Below are 21,571 nucleotides of genomic sequence, written 5' to 3' on the forward strand. Positions count from 1 at the left end.
AGAAAGGTGGGCCTAGTGTGGCCACATCTTCCAGTTTGTCAAGAGACTGGAAATCCCTGTGTTTATGTGAAATCACCCGATTTTTAAATGTTAGCAGTGTATTTAAGGAAAAAAAAATTATTATAGCACAGTGTAAGCCAGAAGAGACAGACCTTCAAACCCAGGAATTGACTGGGATGATCTTTCGCGGCTTCCGTATTATTCCCATTGATTGTCACGACATGAGGAAACTGAGGCCCAGTGAGGCGAAATGATGTCCTCAGCAGTCAGAAGGGGAGTGGCACGGACTCCCCTGGTGGCCCAGAAGTTAAGAATCCACCTTGCAATGCAGGGTACATGAGTTCAATCCCTAGTCGGGGAACTAAGATTTCACATGCCTGAGAGCAACTAAGCCTGTGGGCCACAACTAGAGATCCCACATGTTGCAACTAAGACCTGATGTAGCCAAATATACACATATTAAAAAGAAAAGATTTCTTGGATATAATACCAAAAGTATGATTTATAAAAGAAAAAATGGATTAATTAAACATTATCAAAATTTTAAACCTTTGCACTTCAAAAGACATTATTAAGAAAATGAAAGACAAGCTACAGGTTGGCAGAAAATATTTGTATATCACACACTTGATAAAATACTTGAATCTAGAATCTGTAAAGAACACTTAAAATTCAATTAAATGACAAATCAATTTAAAAACTGACAAAAGATTTGAATAGACATTTCACCAAAGAAGAAATACAAAGGACTAATAAGCAAATGCGGGCTTCTCAGCTGGCACTAGTCGTAAAGAACCCACCTGCTAACGCAAGAGACACGGGTTCGATCCCTGGGTTGGGAAAATCCCCTGGAGGAGGCCATGGCAACCCACTCTAGTACTCTTGTCTGGAGAATCTCGTGGACAGAGGAGCCTGGCTGGCTACAGTCCATAGGATCACAAAGAGTCAGCATAACTGAAGCGACTTAGCACAGCAATAAGCATGTGAGAAGATGCTCAACATCATGAGTCAAGAAGGAAATGCAAATTAAAATCACAGTGAGATGCCACTTCATGCTGTCTAGAATGGCTGCTGTCCAAAAGATTGGTGACGACAGGGAGAGCCCAGGACCCTTATACACTGCTGGTGGGAATGTAAAATGGTAAAGCCGCTTTGGAAAACAGTTTCTATAAACGTTGAACATTTAAAAAAAGGAAGTGAAATATAAATTTACCATGAAATCCAACAATTCTTTTTTTTTTTAAATTATGTATTTATTTATTTTGGCTTCAAGGAATATGGGATCCTAGTTCTTCAACCAGGGATCAAACTTGTGCCCCCTGCATTGGAAGCTTGGAGTCTTAACCACTGGAAGTTTGAAACACAGCAATTCTACTACTAGGCTATCTACCCAAGAGAAATGAAAAGGTATGTCACACAAAGACTGACTTGACTGCCAAAGTGCACAGCAGCATTATATATTTGAAAACAACCCAGGTGTCTATCAGCTGGTGAATGGATAAGCAATATGTGGTCTATTCATACAGTGGAATACTGCTCAACAGTGAAAGGAATGAGGACCCCCCTGGTGGTGCAGTGTTTAAGAATCTGCCTGCAAAAAAAAAAAAAAAAAAGAACCGGCCTGCAGGGGACACTGATTTGACCCCTAGTCGGGGAAGATTCCACAAACCGAGGGTCAACTACGGAGACCTCGTGCTGCAACCACTGAAGGCCCAGCACCCTAGAGCCCCTGCTTAATGGCAGCTAGAGAAAGACCACGCACAGCAAGGAAGACCCAGTGCAGCCAAAAGTCGAAACAAAACGAAACAATGAAAGGAATGGAGTAATGGTACAAGATACAGTGAGAATGAACCCTAAGACAGCAGGCTAAGTGAAGGTGCTGGATACAAAAGGCTACATATTGTATGACGGATCTATATGAAAGGTCCAGAAAAGACCTATCTAAATACAGGGAAAGATGAGGAGTTGCTGTGACTGGGCGTGGGAACAAGGAGTGACCACAACTAGGCACGATGGATATTTTGGAGGTGATGGGAATGCTCTAAGAACTGTAGTGCTGGCTGCCAAACTCGGAAAACTCACTGAATCACTGAATCGTGCACTCAACAGGGCTGAATTTTATGGTATGTAAATTACTTCAATAAAGCTGTCAAAAAAAAAAAAACCCTGCACATTTTACAGTTACAGCGTGTAAGACTTAAATAGGGTAACAGAACAGACTATAGATGTGATCAGCCTTGCTGGTGTGAAAGCAAATGCATTACCGACAAGATGGGAAAGGAAAGGTGGGGGAGGGGACGCCAAGACACTCCTCTCACTCACTGAGTATCACGGGAATCAAAACTTGTCAGGATAAAAAAATACAAGTGAAGCATACAACGTAAAGTCTCAAAGGTAAATAAGAAATGATCTTCGAAAAGTACAAGTGTTAAAAATTAGTGGAGTGAATACACACTGAGCTAAATACCATCTTTCAGAGCTGACAGTAATAGACGATTTTGAACTCCTCTATTTCTCGGTCATTTTCACTGTCAGCACCTCAGTTATCCAACTGCCTTCTGAACCACAGCATGGGTGAGATGAGAGGCAAAGTTACTTTGGATTTTGGTATATTCTAGTTTAAACGTCATGGACATCATGTGTATTAAAGACTATGCTTTTATTAAAGAAAAAAAAACCAACCAACCAATAATACAACGTTACCATAATTTCCTTATAATCAGTGAGAACTCTCATACACACCTGATGAGAGTAAAAATTGATGCAACCACTTTGGAAACTAGTTGGGGATTTTTTTTTTTTTACTGAAGTTAGAAAAGTGCCTTTCCAGCAAGCTGGCAATTTGACCCTAAAGCCAGGAAACATATACTAGAATATTCACGACAGCATTGACCCTCATAGCTCCAATCTGGAAATGAACCAGGTACCCACATAGGGTGTAAAAATGAATTAAGGCGGTCATAGAACGCAAGACTAAGTAGCAATAACAATAAGCAAACACAACAGCACAAATGGACCTCAAAAGCATAATTTGGGGTGAAATTTACCAGAGACACAAGTCATCCAGAGTGTGAGTCCCAGGACAACCAGACAGTCGGGGCGGCCTGGGGCAGTCCTGATTTACACGCAGTGTCCCAGGGTAATTAGGGAAAATATCAGTGACCCCTATCACTTCCAAAATCACCTGGTTTGGAAATTGGATGATAAATTATATTCTCACAGCAGTGATTTTTAGAAAGTTTACAAACAGGCTAAACTAATAAATGCTATTTACAAATGTACATACAGGTACTAAAATCATATGTATATATATATGTATATATGTATATATATGTATATATGTATATATATATATGTATACATATATCAGTTCAGTTGTTCAATTGTGTCTGACTCTTTGTGACCCCATGGACTGCAGCACACCAGGCTTCCCTGGCCATCACCATCACTGGCACTTGCCCAAAATAATGTCCATTGTGTCGGTGATGCCATCCAACCATCTCATCCTCTGTCGTCCCCTTCTCCTCCCCGCCTGTATGTACATATATATAAAACAAGCAGAAACTTCCCTGGTGATCTAGTGGCTAAGACTCCATGCTCCTAATGCAGGGGAAAGGGTTAGCCACTCAGTCGACTCTCTGCGACCCCCATGGACCATAGCCTGCCAGGTTCCCCGTCCATGGGATTCTCCAGACAAGAATACTGGAATGGGTAGCCATTCCCTTCTCCAGGGGATCTTCCTGACCCAGAGATCAAACCCAGATCTCCTGCATCGCAGGCAGATTCTTTACCATCTGAGCCACCAGGGGGCTTGGGTTCAACCCCTGCTTGGGGAACTAGATCCCACATGCCACAACAAAGATTGAAGATCCTGTGTGCCACAACTAAGACCCAGTGCAGCCAAATAAACAAATACTAAATATTAAAAAAAAAAAACAACACCACAACACGAAACAAAGTAACCAAGCAGGGAAATGAGCATTATAAAAGTCAGGATGCTGGTTCCCTCTGTGGGGAAGGAGAAGGCTACTTACTAACCAGAGAAACATCTAGGGGGCTGGCAATGTTCTCCTTATTGGCCTGGGTGCTGGTTATATACTTTGTTATATATTTCATGTACTTTTCTGAATGAGTGTTATATTTTACAATCTAAAAAATTATTAATGCTATCAATGAACACCATGATTATTTAAGTCAAAGAAGGGAACAGTCGAATTGCATCTTAGTACAGATTAACAGTTCACATTGGTCGATGCTTTCTTGGTGTGAGGCACCCTGGGAAATTCTTTATGTGCATCATCTCATTCCCTGGAGGCAGCACTGACATTTCTGGGGCATCACAGGGCCAGCCAGGGACACTGGTTTTGGGAACTGCTGGTGACAGCCTGCAGAGGAGGTGGCACTGGGGAGAGGTGAAACTTTGTCAGTTGCATATTCAGCCAGCCCCAGGTTAGCCTCAGCCCAAACTCAAACTTTTTCATGAACTTGGGCAAATGGGTTTCCCTCTCTCAGCGCAGATTTTTCCTCTGGAAAATGGGACGTGAATGGCCACATGTCCTCTCCAGGCTTTCCTGGTGGCTCAGCCAGTAAAGAATCTGCCTGTAGTGCAGGAGACCTGGGTTTGATCCCTAGGTTGGGAAGGTCCCCTGGAGGAGGAAATGGCAAGTCACTCCTGTATTCTTGCCTGGGAAATCCCACAGACAGAGGAGCCTGGTGGGTTAGAGTCCATGGGACTTAGTCCATTTAGACTAAGTGACTAAACCACCACCACACTCTACAATCCCTAAATGCGAAAGCTCCGAAAACCAAGTCTTTCACAGACCCACTTGGTGGCAGACCTGCCTGGAACTGATGGAAGGTTTTATTTATGATATGAACATGCATTTCACTGAAGAATTATCCGTGTGTTTGATTACTCCCCAGTCCTGCTAGGGATTTTTTTTGGAAAAAATTGTAAGTATTTATTTTTGGCTGCCCTATGGCTTCGTTGCTACACGCAGGATTCTCTGTTTGCGGAGAGCAGGAGCTGCTCTCTGGTTTCCGTGGGCGGGCTTTTTATAGTGGGAGTTTCTCTTGTCGTGGACGAGCTCCACGCCTTGTCTTGTCTAGGCGTGGGGCTCCAGTAGTTGTGGCTTGTGGGCTCTAGAGTGTGGATTCAGTAGCTGTGATGCACAGGCTTAGTTGCCCCTTCGCATGTGGAATCCTCCCGGCCCAGGATCTAACCTGTGTCTCTTGCATTAGCAAGCTGATCCCCAACCACTGGACCATCAGGGAAGTCTACCCCAATAAGGATCATACGTAATACACAGGATGGTTCTTTGTGACCTGCCTCATATTCAGTTCCCAAATGCACTGAATAGCAAAAGTTTTGGCTAACACGCTGTGGCCTTGTAGTAACTCTCACTTCCCATGGTGATGGGGAAATTAAACAAGATCAAGGCCAGCTACGCGACTGGAGTCTGGGGCTGCACCTCCTTATGTCAGAATCGTGCAGTCACTGAAACCACGCCTGGAGGGATGTAGGTTCAGAGGATTTGTGCCTAGGAAGGAGCAAAATACAGCAGGCCACAAAACTGCACCAATGGCAAGATCAGAGCCATCTGGTGAATTTAAAAACAGGCAAAAGACGGACCGTCCTAGTGGTTCAGTGGCTAAGAGTCTGCCTTCCAGTGCAGGGGACGCAGGTTCATCCCTGGTCGGAAAACTAAGATCCCATATGCTTCAGGGGCAGCTAAGCCTGTGCACTACAATTATTGAGCCCCAAGAGCAGTTATGATGTTATGCATAATTAGTCACAGGTGAGCTGACCATGGTTGTTAAGAAAAACCCTTCACAAAATACTAACAGCTACTGTTAACTGAACACTAAATCCTCCAGGCACGTGGAAAGTGCTTTCCAAGATCTCACAGAAGTCTCACCAACAGCCTCATGAGGCCGGTGCTATTTTTCAGCTGGGGAAACAGGCTTGGAGGAGGGGAGCAATCAACCCGAGGTCACCCAACAAGCAAGGGGCAGATTGGGGTGGAGGACTCCAGGGTTGTGCCACTGTGCATGTATTCATCTCTGAGTTTCTAAACTTTTATCTGACTTTATTTTTTATATTTGTTTATTTTTCTGTCTCAATGCACTTTATTTATTTATTTTTATTGGAGTATAGATGCTTTACAATGTTGTGTTAGTTTCTGCTGATAAATCGTCTTCAGTCACTTCGGTCATGTCCGACTCTGTGCGACCCCATAGACGGCAGCCCACCAGGCTCTCCCGTCCCTGGGACTCTCCAGGCAAGAACACCAGAGTGGGTTGCCATTTCCCTCTCCAATGCGTGAAAGTGAAAAGTGAAAGTGAAGTCGCTCAGTAGTATCCGACTCTTAGCGACCTCATGGACTGCAGCCTACCAGGCTCCTCTGTCCATGGGATTTTCCAGGCAAGAGTACTGGAGTGGGTTGCCATTACCTTCTCCGTTATCTTCCCTAGATTTCACCATAAAAATGTCACCACAGAAAAGCTGAAAATACAATTAAAATGGATATCTCTGTTCCATATTTTGCCATATTTGCTTTCTCTCTCTCTTTTGATCAACTATTAAATACCTGAATATGCATCTCCTAAGAAAGAATAAAAACCCTCTATAGGTCTATTATCTCTCAACCCACTAAAAGAAATTCAATCTACTATCTAATACTCAGTCTGTGAACACTTTTTCTCATTGTTCCAAGGTCTTCTGGAATTGTATCTTCCAAACAAAGATGGGACTCACACACTGCTGGGGGTGCTCATTTCTCCCTAATCTCTTTTAATCTAAAAGACTGCCCCTGGGAATTACCTAGCAGTCCACTGGTTAGGACTCCAAAATCTCACTGCCAAGGGCCGGGTTTTTTTGGATACCTGGTCTGGGAGCTAGTATCGCCAAAACGAAACAAAAACAAAAAACACTGCCCCGGCCTTTTCCATTTTTGTTAAACAGATTATATTACTTTTATCATAGGGAAAAAACAAGGCAATGTCATTTATATTTAATTTGTGAACCGTATGTATATCTTGATTGGATTGAAAAATTAGCATTTGAATAAATATGAAAACTTTCTTAAAAGGAGAATCAACAGATTCTATATATGTATATAGAATATACAAATATATATAGATATGCTTAAAGAAAAAGAAACAAAAGTTTACAAAAAATTATTTCTTTAGAGAAGCTAAAAGGAATGTTGTGATTATACAGGGAGGAGAGAAACCCTGGAGATGATAAGCTTCTGTCCCCATCTATTTTTAGCAAAAGATTACAGACATTGTGTAAAAGTTGATAAACTAGCAAATAACAATGGAAGAATTTGCTTTAAAGATTTGGAAGGAACTACGAGAGGAATAAAGAGCAAAAAAGGTTTAAAACGACACACCACGGATCACAAGTTACTCCTGCCATTTCTGAAAAGTAATTTAATTACAAAATTTAAAAACTGGCTGCGGAGGAGACTGCGCTTGTTTAAAGGATTGATATTGCATGCAAAGCTTTGTCTTTTGTACTTGTGTTACTGGGACAGTAAAAAAAATGTTATTGTCTATTTTAAAAGTAGATTGGTAATACTATAGTCTTTCAAAATAGCGGTAAACAGCTGCCGTCTAAAGTTGAAAGATCAAGACACGGAACGTTAAGAAATATGACCGGTCACTGCAAAAGTGAACTTAGAACAAAGTTTACGTTGGGTAGAGCGGCAGCAGCTAAGAACAAACTGCCCAAGTTGCTAAAGCAAGAAACGGTGCTCTAAGATCTTCCGACTCGCAGATTTTCCTGCCAGCCAGAGGACACAAAAAACAGAATTGGTAAAAAGTGGTCCGCCCTTTCTCCAGCTGCTGTTGAACACGTGTTGGTCGAGTACGTGGTGGGTGGGGGTGGTGCTTAATAGTGGCCTGAGGTCTTCAGACCAGCAGGCGGGCGGAGAGGCGAGGGCTTTAGCGGACCGGTTTTATAGCCAAGCCCTTTTCCTACGATCTGGGGCTTTCAAACGTGCGTTCGTGTAACTCTGGACTTAAAGGGGCAGAAGCCGGGGAAGGGGTGATGGGGCGCAGGACTCCAGGGACACCGCCACTCCGGGCCGGGCCTGGGACGGAAATCCTACCCGGGGCGCCCCAGCTGCGAGTGTGGACGGACACCGGTCCCGACCTCGGTCCCTACCTGTCCCGGCGCTCACCTGGAGGCCTGCTCGGAGGTGGCGGAGGACTACGATCCCCTTCCCCACCCTGCTCTGAGAGGCAGTCCGGGGGGTTGCTCCTCGCGATCGGCCCCGCCCAGGGAGTCCTCTAGGAGGGTGGGGGGTTGGTGGCGGCGGCTGAAGTCTGGAGCCGGGGGCTGGAGACTGTGAAGTCCGGCGGGCAGGCGGGCGGCTGCGCGGAGCCGGAGCGAGGGAAGGGCGGGGTCTGGGAGGCTGCAGGCGGCGGGGGAGGGCTCAGCTGCCGCGAGGCTGGCGGGGAGGAGACCTAATCCCTGCGCTCCCGGATTTGGGGGCCTGCTCATCGCTCCTTTGGAAAGTCTATACTTTCTCCACGTGGTTACCTGCTGCCCAGGCGCCTCGCGATCTAAGACTGGGGTGGGTCGGTGGAGGCGGGGTGGCGTGGTGGGGGGAGGACATTCACCGCAGGCATCTCCAATGGGAGAGTTCTGCCTCCCCCCGCACCCCCGCCCCCGAGCCTCCCACGGTGGGAATTGTCCCGTCTGCCCCCACTCCCCAAATTCCCCTCTTTCCTTCTTATTCCAGCTGATCTTGAATGGCTTGAAGCAGGTTCCGGCTGGAGATTGAGGTCTAGCGGTGGCAGTGAAAGCGCTGAATCCTAACCACTAGACCGCCAGGCACAGTGGCCAGTGACCAGGCCTTGGCCCATCAACTGTATAGAAATGAGTTTCCACATAGAGACGCAAAGTATTTTTTGGAAGAAAAAGGGATAGACACATGGGAGGGCCAGGTGGGGGCATTTCTTCCGGGTTTCCTTTGGCCAGTCTTGCTTTGCCTGGTTCTGAGTCTGTATTTGGTTTATTTCACGGTCCTCCCGTCTGCAGGGGCTTGCCTGGTGGCTCAGACGGTAAAGAATCTGCCTGCAATGCAGGAGACCTGGGTTCGATCCCTGACTGGGGAAGATCCCCTGGAGAAGAATATGGCAACCCACTGCAGTATTCTTGCCTGGAGAAGTCCATGGACAGAGGAACCTGGCAGCCTACAGTCCATGAGACCACAGAGGGTCAGACAGGACTGAGCAACTAACACTCCTATCTGCGCCTCAGCTTCTCTGAGCCAAGATGGATTCCATCGAAGAGGCCTACAGAAGGTTGACGTCACTTACCATGAGGTGACACCCCCCTGCCTTTTGACCTCCAAGGAGCCTTTCAGTGCATGTGTGGTTGAGAATGTCTCCTTGTCTTCAAGAATGAGGAACATGGGGTCTTTTATTTCTTATCTGGGCAAGGCCCAGCGCTTCTCTGGCTTCTCATCTTTGAGAACCTGCCCACAGGGGACAAACTCTGGCTGTTCAGACTGGGTCCATCTATCTCCTGCCTCACAGCCACCTGCCTCCCGCTGCCTCCAGCATTCACATCTCTTTCACCATCTGTTTACTCCTAGTAAATGGCTGAGCTGTGACTCCAACCCTGGGCCTGGTGAAAAACACTTGGACTGAAGCTTCTGTCTGCAGGAATTCTCTGGAATTTATGTTGTGTCCCCAGGGTAGTGTCTCAGAAGCCCAGGCTTGTTCTTAAGTTGAACATCTCTGCCACACAAACTCCTGGGGCGACGACCAGGGTAATGCTACATTAGAAACCTGCCCCTCCCCTAAATTGCAGGCAAGGGAATTAATCACAGTAAGGATGGGACCAAGACCCGTTTCTCTCTTGACCTCTGCTGTTGCCCTTCACAGTTTTTTTTTTTTTTTCCCTGATTGCCCTAGATGGTGTGCACTCAAGGACTGACCTTACACATCCTCAGTTCAGTTCAGTCGCTCAGTCGTGTCCGACTCTTTGCGACCCCATGAATCCCAGTACGCCAGGCCTCCCTGTCCATCACCAACTCCCAGAGTTCACTCAGACTTGCGTCCATTGAGTCAGTGATGCCATTCAGCCATCTCATCCTCTGTCGTCCCCTTCTCCTGCCCCCAATCCCTCCCAACATCAAAGTCTTTTCCAATGAGACAACTCTTCGCATGAGGTGGCCAAAGTACTGGAGTTTCAGCTTTAGCATCATTCCTTCCAAAGAACACCCAGGAGTGATCTCCTTCAGAATGGACTGGTTGGATCTCCTTGCAGTCCAAGGGACTCTCAGGAGTCTTCTCCAACACCACAGTTCAAAAGCATCAATTCTTTGGCACTCAGCCTTCTTCACAGTCCAACTCTCACATCCGTACATGACTACTGGAAAAACCATAGCCTTGACTAGACAGACCTTAGTCGGCAAAGTAATGTCTCTGCTTTTGAATATACACGTCCTAGAGGCAGCCTTCTGAACGCCAGGCCTCCCGTGCATGCGTGCTAAGTTGCTTCAGTCGTGTCCGACTCTTTGCAACACCATGGACTGTAGCCCACCAGGCTCCTCTATCCATAGGATTCTCCAGGCAGGGATACCGCAGTGCGTCGCCATGCCCTCCTCCAGGGGATCTTTCTGACCCAGGAATTGAGCTTGCATCTCTTGCGTCTGCTGCATCGGTGGGCGGATTCTTTACCACTAGCGCCACCTGGGAGGCTACTAGGAAATCATCAGCAATCCCAGTTACCCCAGTGCTCAGTCATCACAGGCGCTATGGAACTGATAGAATGTGTCTCTGTACTTAGTACAGTGTAGGTGCTTCTGTCTTGGGGCAGAAAGAATTCAGTGAGAGGCAGAGTGACAGGTAAGGAAAGAGTTTATTAGTGTAGGAGGCTTGAGTGCTGCACCCTGAGAATTTAGTGGGCTGCAGTTTTATAATCAAAGAAAAGGTGGGGAGGGGGAGAAAACCACCTTTTTTCCTCATTCTTGAGTAGATGTCAAACTTCCATCATCAGCTCCTCCTTCATGTCAGGTGGAGTTTTCATGTGCCTACCTGGTCAAGCCAGCCCTGTTCTGGCACAATGGAAATGAGCAAAGAGGAGGTAACATATGCTAAGAATAGTAAATCCTCTCAGGTTTCAGTATAATGTCACCCTTTCCTTATATTTTTATTTTTGGTGTGCCCAGAGGAGCATTTCCTAGGTATTATTAACATACTGAGCTCACTGGACAGGATGTGGGTCTCATTTCACCATCATTTTTACCATTTGGGGGCATGTCTCAGGCTTCTGTTGCATGGTTTTGTTGCTAAGCAAGTCTGCTTGGCTTTGTGCTTAAGTAAACCTGCTTTCTTCTTCTTCTTTTTTTAAAATATTTATTTGGCCCCACTGGGTCTTAGTTTTGGCATGTGAGATCTTAGTTCCCCGATCAGGGATGGAACCTGTGCCCCCTTCATGGGGTTCCCTGTGCAGTCCTGTGCAGTCCTATGGGCCTCCCGACCACCAGGGAAGTCTCAAACCTGCTTTCGCGAATGATCACTGACTTACAGGGGTCTTCCATACTCTTTTTCTCTGCTTACAATCCCCCAGTGGGAGGAAGGGCTTCCCTGGTGACTCAGACGGTAAAGAATCTGCCTGCAATGCGGGAGACCTGGGTTGGGAAGATCCCCTGGAGGAGGGCATGGCAATCCACTCCAGTGTTCTTGCCTGGAGAATCCCCATGGACAAAGGAGCCTGGCAGGCTACAGTTCATGGGGTCACAAAGAGTCAGACATGACTGAGAGTCTAAGCACACACACACAGAGTGGGATGAAGTACTTAATCACCTACTTTGTCCCTTTACTCTGTCTCTACCAACTAGGCTAAATGCTGTATATGCAGTTCTCTACAGCTGCCTCCTCTCCTGAGAAACTGAGGCCCAGAGATGGGTAGGCTTTGCATGAGGTGTAAGTCACTTGCTTGGTCACACAAAAAGGGGTTTAAGCCTCCTTTCCCCAGGTCCCCTCCGCTGGAAGCCTGGGAAAGGCACCACAGCGCTGCCATGAGGACAGTGTAAGATCTGCGCCTGTAGCAGCCATGAAATTAAAAGACACTTGCTCCTTGAAAGGAAAAAGTAGCTATGAGAAATATAGAGAACATATGAAAAAGCAGACATCACTTTGCCAACAAAGATCCATATAGTCAAAACTATGGTTTCTTCAGTAGTCATGTACAGATGTGAGATTTGGACCATAAAGAAGGCTGAGTGCCAAAGAATTGATGCTTTTGAACTGTGGTGCTGGAGAAGACTCTTAAGAGTCTCTTGGACAGCAAGGAGATCAAATCAGTCAATCCTAAAGGAAATCAACCAAGAATATTCATTGGAAGGACTGATGCTGAAGCTAAAGCGTCAATATTTGGCCGCCTGAAGTGAAGAGCCGACTCACTGGAAAAGACCCTGATGCTGGGAAAGATTGAAGGTGGGAGGAGAAAGGGATGACAGAGGATGAGGTGGTTGGATGGCATCACCAACTCAAAGGACATGAGTTTGAGCAAACTCAGGGAAGCCTGGTGTGCTATAGTCCATGGGGTTGCAAAGAGTCAGACTCAACTTAGCGACTGAACAACACCACCACCACCCATTAAACGCTGCTGCTGCTGCTGCTAAGTCGCTTCAGTCGTGTCCGACTCTGTGCGACCCCATAGACGGCAGCTCACCGGGCTCCCCCGTCCCTGGGATTCTCCAGACAAGAACACTGGAGTGGGTTGCCATTTCCTTCTCTGGTGCATAAAAGTGAAAGTGAAGTCGCTCAGTCGTGTCCGACTCTTAGCGACCCCATAGACTGCAGCCCACCAGGCTCCTCCATCCACGGGATTTTCCAGGCAAGAGTACTGGAGTGGGGTGCCATTGCCTTCTCTGCAGTAAACAGTACCTCTCATTATTTGTACCATCCACCTTTCAAAGCATTTTCTGATACAGGTTGTAAAATTGTTGTATTATTAATAATGTTTTCAGTGTAGGTCCACACACAGTTCCTTATCTGAAAGATCTAGGACTAGATGGCATGGATTCCGGAGTTTTGTTTTTTTAGAAGTCAGTGGGTTGGGAAGATCCCCTGGAGAAGGGAAAGGCTACCCACTCCAGTATTCTGGCCTGGAGAATTCCATGGACTGTATAGTCCGTGGAGTCCCAAAGAGTTGGACACGACTGAGTGACCTTCACTTTCAGAATGTATGTGAGGCATATACAGCATTCTGCAGCATTCCCAGAAGGGTCAGGACAGCCATCCATGATCACGTGATAATTCTACTTGAAAGCATGTGTAGAGAGAAGTACACTCTTAGTGGAACAGTTATAAATATGTGATGACAGTTCTGTCAGGTCTTATTGCTTGAAGACTTTGGGGCCTAATTTATGAAGAAAGTTTGCGGGTAAGAGACTGTAGCAATGGTTTTTAGTTTTTAGTTTTGTTTTTTTTTAATTGATACCATTATTAAGCAACTGCTTTGCAGACTTCAGGTTATATAGATTTACAGGCACTAAGCAATTAATTTCAACAGATAATGCTGGTTTATTACAGATAAAATGGAGAAAAAACACAGGGTATCCCCCCCTCAAAATGGATTATCAGAGGGTGTTAAAACCATTGGTAAAAGGCTATTGGAGAATAGTCCAGAATTATTACCCATCAGATGAATTATTCATTAGAAAGGGGGAAAAATATACCTACCAAGTGAGGGATGGTGGGTGCTGGCAGACAGACTCAAATGATATCCTCAGTAGTGGGACAGCATGACCTCAAGGGTCTCTTGATGTGACATTATAGGAAGTGTACAACATTGCCTAAGCAGAATGCTAGTTAAAAAAATTGTAATCTCGATTTATTTTTTTAAATAATTTTATGTATTTATTTTTGGCTATGCAGGGCCTTCCTCGCTGGGGGGCTGGTCTCCAGTTGCGGCACGTGGCGGCTGCCCTCTAGTCGTGGTGGTTGGGCTTCTCATTGCCGTGGCTGCTCTAGTTGCCGAGCAACTAGCTCTAGGGTGTACAGGCTCCACTAGTCGTGGCTCGTGGCCTCCAGAGCACAGGCTCAGTAGTTGTGGCACACGGGCCTAGTTGCTCTGTGGCCTGTGGGATCTTCCTGGACTGGTGATCGAACCCATGTCTCCTGTAGTGGCAGCCCTGGGTCACCAGGGAAGCCCTAAACCGACATTGAATAATGTGAAAGCAATCAGTATTGAACATAATATAACTGGCCCCTGCCGAAAAACAACTGTCCAGAACTTTTCAAAAAAGTCAACAGGAAAGGCTGAAAAAGAGACTAAAGAGACAAGAACCAGAGTCAGTTTGTGCAGCTTGGCTGGGGCTTGAATTGGTGATTTCCTCTGGGTTCTGTCTTGCTTGGGGCTGGTTTTCTTTTCCTGTCTGCTGGTGTAGCTTGTTTCTTGCCGTTCTCAACGCAGGCACAAGGCTGCTGTCTGTAGGTGATGGGCTGTGCTTTCTGTTATAAATGTTGACTGTTTTCCTGCCAGGTCACGGCATGAATGCGGGCTTTGTGTCTGGGTGTGGGACTTGCCGCTGGGCTGGCCTCCCGCGTGGGTGGTAAGAGACCAGGAGTCCCACTTTCAGCTGCCCTCCACTCCCCCGCAAGTGCCAGAACAGGACGGGCTTTTTCCAGAAGCCACCACCTAGCCTAGTGACCGCCTCAGGCTGGCAGAGAGCTGGATCTCTTTAGGGAACCGCCCTTCGGTTGTTGTTTTCCTGCCCATGAATGCGGGGTGGCTTGTGCCCTGGGGAAGGCAGGAGGCCAGGATGCAGGAAGCTTGGAGAAACCGTCACAGGAGCCTGCCTTGGCTGCATTTTCTCATTCCTGCCCACGCACTGCAGCCCGAGTCCTGTCGGGCTCACTCTTTGCTGCAGACCTGTCTTGAGTGCACTGACCTCTTTACTCTGATTCATGTCCCCAAGCCTCTACCTTGTTTGTCTTACCAGAAATGTGTGGAATTTGGAACTTCTCCCAAGTGGTGGTGTTTGTGGCAGTGAAACCTGAGGGAAAGAGGCAGGGCACAACCTTTGAAAGAATGACAGAGCCCAAGGACACGACATGAGCTGATTAGAACCAAATAGGTCCACGATGGTGGGCAGGGTGATTTCCACCAGACCTTGAGCCTCAATATACGCTCATTCGTAACACATTTGCATATGCTAAAGGACACGACATGAGCTAATTAGAACCAAATAGGTCCACGATGGTGGGCAGGGTGATTTCCACCAGACCTTGAGCCTCAATATATGCTCACTTGTAACACATTTGCATATGCTAAGTGACACACCCAACAGTGCCTTGACAGTTCCAAGGCTGAGCATCAAAGACCAAAAAGTGGGCAGTGGCCTAATCCCTGGAAATCTCCACCCCCTTCCCCCAAATTTCTTGACTTCCTACTTGTGCATTCCAGTCCCCTATGGTGAAAAGGACATCTTTTTTGGGTGTTAATTCTAGAAGATCTTGTAGGTCTTCATAGAACCGTTCAACTTCAGCTTCTCCAGCATTGCTGGTTGGGGCATAGACTTGGATTACAGTGACACTGAATGGTTTGCCTTGGAAATGAACAGAGATCATCCTGTCATTTTTGAGATTTTCTTCTAAGGGATTCTTGCCCACAGTCATAGATATAATGGTCATCTGAATTAAATTCGCCCATTCCAGTCCATTTTAGTTCACTGTGAGAGATGGACTATAAAGAAAGCTGAGTGCCAAAGAATTGATGCTTTTGAACTGTGGTGTTGGAGAAGCCTGTTGAGAGTCCCTTGGACTGCAAGGAGATCAAACCTGTCAAGTCAATCATAAAGGAAATCAGTCCTGAATATTCACTGGAAGGATTGATGCTGAAGCTGAAACTCTAATAATTTGGCCACCTGATGGGAAGAATTGACTCAGTGGAAAAGACCCTGATGCTGGGAAAGACTGAAGGCAGGAGAAGGGGATGACAGAGGATGAGATGGTTGGATGGCATCACCGACTCGATGGACATGAGTTTGAGCAGACTCCGGGAGTTGGTGATGGACAGGAAAGCCTGGTGTGCTACACCAGGGGGTCACAAAGAGTTGGACATGACTGGGCGACTGAGCTGAACTCCCCCAAATAGTTGGAATACTCCTCCCACTCATTAGCCTATGAAGTTACTCAGCCCATAAAAACTATCCACATCATCACTTGTTTCTTACTGAATCTGCAAAGAGACATCAAAACCCTGAGCTTCATTAAGTCCCGAGACCAGATGTGTGATCTTGGTTAAAAGGTCATGGAGTCAAGTTGCAATCTGAGTTACACAGTTACACTAGGCTGAAGAAAGTCCCCCTGCCTCCCCACCAAGATATCTGTGCCCTAATTCTCGGAATCTGTGAATGTTGCCTTTCTGTTGTTCAGTTGCTAAGTCGTGTCCAACTCTTTGTGATCCCATGAACTGCAACATGCCAGGCTTCCTTGTCCTTCACTATTTCCTAGCATGAATCCTCAAATTCATGCTCATTGAGTTGGTGATGCTATCTAGCCATCTATCCTCTGTCACCCCCTTATCCTTGTGCCTTCAAGCTTTCCCAGCATCAGGGTCTTTTGCAATGAGTCGACTCTTTGCATCAGCTGGCCAGAGTATTGGCCCACGCATACCTCTCAGTAATACTTCCAATCAATATTCAGGGTTGATTTCCTTTAGGACTTACTGGCTTGATCTCCTTGCTGTCCAAGGAACTCTCAAGAGTCTTCTCCAGTACCATAGTTCAAAATCATCAATTTTTCGGCTCTCAGCCTCCTTTATGGTCCAACTCTCAACATCCGTTCATGATCACTGGAAAAACCATAGCTTTGACTAGACTGACTTTTGTTGGCAAAATGAATGTTGCCTAACACAGCAAAAATATTATGTGGATGTGATTGAGTTAAGGATCTTGGGATGCTGAGACCAGCCTGAATACAACTTCGGTACTCTTGATAGAAAGGAGACAGGAGAAGTCGGTCAGAGGGAGGGCAATGTGATAACAGAAGCAGAGATGCTAGTGATGGGCTTTGAAAGTGGAGGAAGGGGCCACAAGTCAACTGGAAGCTGAAAAAGGCAAAGACATAGTCTCCCACTCAGAATCTTCTAAAGCAAACAGCCCTGAGCCCCCTTGACTATCGACCTAACTGACTTTGGACCTCTAACCTCTAGAACTGTGAAAGGATAACTTTTGCTGTGTTAAGCCATTGAGTTTATGGTAATTTGTTACAGCAGCAAAAGGAAACAAATCCAGTCTCCTTCCCCATCCCTGTGCATTGTCAGCTGATTTCCTTTTTTGTTCTATTACTTGCATGTGGGAGTGTATCATACCCTCTAAGATGCTAAGAGGGTGGGCTTTGGGTCAGACTTTGTTTCCTGGTGACAACAGTGGTTCCTGAGTGAGCCAAGGCAGCTCGCTCTGTCGTCTCACTGTGCCGTCAGTCTCCTTATGGAGTGAGGGTAGAATCCAGTTTCTTCCTTTTTTATTTTTTGGGCTGTGTCATGCAGCAGTCTTAGGTCCCCAACCAGGGATCGAACCTGTGCCTCTTGTAGTGAAAGTGCGGAGTCTTAACCACTGGGCCATCAGGGAAGTCTTGTCTCCATTTTCTTTACTTTTTTAAAAAAATTATTTTTTAATTGGAGGAAAATTGCTTTACAGTGTTGTGATGGTGTCTGCCATCTATAATGCAAATATATTATACATAATCTATTATATGTATATGCCATAATATGCCATAATTATACATAAATCCCCTTCCTCTTGAGCCTCTCTTCCCTCCCCCTAACCTACCTCTAGATTGCCTCTATTTTCTATCAGGCCTGCATATGTTTTGTTTAGTTTTCAGCGTTTTAAAGTGTTCTCATTGAATAGGATAATTATCCTATAGGGTAATTTATTTTGAATAGGGTAATATATTTACATGGTATAAGAATTTAAAAGTATAAAAATGTTTCCAGCGCTAATCTCTCTTCTACCATTCCCTTCAGCCATCCCAGTTATCCACTTAATTCAGATATGTTCTTGCAGATTTTTCTATACATGGACAAGGAATTGCATACACACACACACACAAACACACACTCACACACACTCTCTCATCAAATGAACAATAACATACCATATGCTCCCTGTTTGACACTTTGCTTTTATCATATGTATTTTAACAATTCTTTTCTAATATGGTTTATTATAGGATTTTGAATATAATTCCCTGTGCTATCAAAATAGGACCTTGTTATCTATCCATTCTATATATAGTTTGCATCTGCTAGTCCCAAACTCCCAATGTATCCCTTTTCCCCACCTCCTCTCATTTAGTCTATTTTTTATTATCTTTCCATATCATTACATAGAGAATTTCCTTTAAAAAAATTTTTTTAATTGGCCATTTGGCTTGTGGGAGCTTAATTCCCCAGCCAAAGATGAGGCCTGCGCCCTTGGCAATGAAAGTCGGGGTCCTAATTACTGGACCACTGGAGAATTCCCATCCTTATTCACTTATTTTTGTGTGAAGGTACTTGATGCTTTTCTCTTGTCCTTTACTGATAGAAAAAAAAAAAAAAGAGTATTTCTAATACTGCTGCCATATACAATGTGTGTCATCATAGTATATATTTCTAAAAGTGACTCAGTCACAAGATGTGCATGGTTGTGATTTTATTTTAAAATTTTATTTTTTGGCTGTGCCATATGGTGGGATCCCAGGTACCTGGGATGGAATCTGTGGCACCTCCTGTAGTGGAAGCTTGAAGTCTTAACCTCTGGACTGCCAGAGAAGTCCCTTGGTTGTAATTTTAAAAAGGAACAATGGTAAGTGTTGCTGAGTGTGTGGGTAAATTGGAACCCTCATACACTGCTGCTGGTGAAAATGGAAAATGGTGTGGCTGCGTGGAACTATACCAGTCTGGAAAAGGTCCTCAAAAAGTTGAACATAGAGTTCTCATATAACCCTCAGTTCCACTCTGAGGTCTACACCATAGAGAAAGGAAAACACATGTCCACACAAATACCTGTGCACAAGTGTTCATAGCAAGAATATTCATAACAGCCAAAAGACAGAAACAACCCAAGTGTCCATTAACGAATGAATAGATTAACATAATGTGATATTTCGATGCAATGGAATTATATTATTACTTTTATTGGCCTCTCTGTGCAGCATGCAGGATCTTAGTTCCCTGACCAGGGATTGAACCTGCGCCCCCTGCATTGGGAATGCTGAGTCTTAACCACTGGACCACCAGGGAAGTCCTGCAATGAAATTCTTGAAACAGGGTTATTGAGCCAGAAAAAGAAATGAAGTACGAATACATGTTACCACCAGGATGAAACTTAAAATAATTATGAGAAGTTAAAGGACCCAGGACAGAAACCCACATGCTGTACTGATCCCATTTATTTAGGAATGACCAGAACAGGCAAATCTACAGAGGCACAAAGTAGACGAGTGGTTGCCAAGGCGGGTCTCCCAGGTGGCACTAGTGGTAAAGAATCTGCCTGCCAATGCAGGAGACGTAAGAGACGTGGGTTCGATCCCTGGGTTGGGAAGACCCCCTGGAGTAGGAAGTGGCAACCCTCTCCAGTATTCTTGCCTAGAGAGTCCTGTGGAAAGAGGAGCCTGGTGGGCTACAGTCCATGGGATTGCAAAGAATGCCTGGTGGGCTACAGTCCATGGGGTTGCAAAGAGTCGGACATGACTGAAGCAATACACACACACCGCCCTGAGGGAACTGCAGAGAAAGGAGAGATGTTAAGGTTCTCGAATCAGATAATGGGTGATGGTTGAACAGTATTGTGTACATACTAGAAAACACAGAGTCACACAATTTAATATGATAAATTGTTTTGTTATGTGAATTCTATCTCAATAAAAAATGCAATGCTTTATAAAATGGTACATGCATAAAATTTTCTTAGTTACTGCAGAATTACCCGTTGCTCAGCAATGTATGAAAGCAACCATTTTCCCACGCTGCTGGATTTGCCAACAGCCATGGGGCTTGTGTGTGAATAGGAATACTAACTAATCTTTGTTCTGTGATAAAATCACTAAGCAGTTATTCTTCTATATCAGATTTCCCTAACCCATTAAACAGTCCTTCCAAATGCTATCACTTAAACCCTTCACAAATCTAATATCAGATCCTTGTAAATGTTGCAAGTACCTTAATGGATAGAGGAGGCAATCGTGTGATATGATAATGATTATGAAACTGACTCGTGTCACCGATGTGCTGACACCGCGGGTTTGAATTTGTTGTTTCTTTACGATGGCTGCTCCAATGTGTATTCTTCTTTCCTGTTGGAAGTTATGATTTTATTTGCCCAATGGGAAGAGTTAGGGTTACTGGCTCAGAGCTGCCAAGCTTTTGGGTGGAGGTGGAGCCAGTTTGGATCTAGTCAACAATTCAGGATCAGTGATGAGATGGGGGAGCACCCATCACAGCAGCCCACCAATGTGGTCGTTCCCCAGGAACTGTCCACGGGATCAGCTCTGAACACGTAGAAAGGCTTTATTTACGACCCCAGTGGGCATGATCCCTGCCCCCTCCCATCACATATGTTCTGAGCATCTTCTCATATGATATAGGCTGGCACTTTTTGTTCTGAGCAGGACCTGTTTCTTTTAAAAATATTTATTTGACTGCATTGGGTGTTGGTGGTGGCATGTAGGATTGTCGATCTTCTTGCAGCATGGGGGATCTTTAGCTTCGGCATGCAAACTCTTAGTTGCTGCATGTAGGATCTAGTTTCCTGATGAGGGATCAAACCCGGGCTCCCTGCTCTGGAAATGCGGAGTCTCAGCCACTGGACCACCAGGGCAGTCCCTGAGCAGGATTTGTTTCTACCCAGTTAAATCCAAAGTCAGTATGGTTTAATAAAACTCCAGCTATTTTTTTTAACTGAGGTAAAAAATATATAACAGAAAATGTGCCAGTTTAGTCCTTTCTAAGTGTACGCTGCTGCAGCACTGGTTGCCTTCATAGTATCTTGCAAACATCACCTTTCTCTATTTCCCAAATATTTCATCACTTCAAACAGAAACTCTGTATCCATTAAGCAATAATGCCTATTCCTTCCTCCCTTCAGCCCCTGCTAACATCTAATTTACCTTCTCTATGAATTGCCAGTTCTAGATATTTCATATTAGTGGAATCATATGGCATTTTTTCTTTCGTGTCTGGCTTACTTCACTTTGCATAATGCTTCCAAGGTTCATGCATGTGGTAGCATACATCTGAGCCTCATTCCTTTTGATGGCTGAAGAGTATTCCTCTGCGTGGATGTACTGTATTTTACTTATCCCTTCGTCAGAGATGTTTGGTTTGTGCCTGCCCTTCGGCTACTGTAGATAAAGCTGCTATGAACATTCACCTATAGGTCTCTGCTTGAGTTCCTGTTTCCAGTTCTTTATGGGTATATACCTAGGAGAGGAACTGCACATGTGATTATGGCAATTCTGTTTCACTTTTTGATAACCACCCGGACAGCTTCCCATGGCATCTGCACCATTTTACATTCCCACTAGCAATGTATGAGGGTTCCAATTTCAC

General features: G+C 45.3%; 1 protein-coding gene and 1 non-coding gene across 5 annotated transcripts in view; both read right to left on the reverse strand.

Moving 5' to 3' along the window:
• LOC128062872 (F-box only protein 17) overlaps nt 1-8,374 on the reverse strand; it is a 34,621-nt gene extending 26,247 nt beyond the window's left edge. For 3 of the 4 annotated variants that reach the window (XM_052655310.1, XM_052655309.1, XM_052655307.1), the window contains exon 1: nt 8,190-8,374. The gene's annotated coding sequence lies outside the window, so the exon portion shown is untranslated. Of the gene's footprint in view, nt 1-8,173 lie in introns of all 4 variants that reach the window. The other variant, XM_052655308.1, reaches the window with a different exon arrangement.
• A 10,817-nt stretch (nt 8,375-19,191) lies between these two features.
• TRNAG-CCC (transfer RNA glycine (anticodon CCC)) lies at nt 19,192-19,264 on the reverse strand. The gene has a single exon. It is a non-coding gene; the product is annotated as a tRNA-Gly (tRNA).
• Between the last annotated feature and the right edge of the window lie 2,307 nt (nt 19,265-21,571).

The sequence above is a fragment of the Budorcas taxicolor genome, chromosome 18, assembly GCF_023091745.1.
Source record: "Budorcas taxicolor isolate Tak-1 chromosome 18, Takin1.1, whole genome shotgun sequence".
In the NCBI taxonomy this organism is placed as follows: domain Eukaryota; kingdom Metazoa; phylum Chordata; class Mammalia; order Artiodactyla; family Bovidae; genus Budorcas; species Budorcas taxicolor.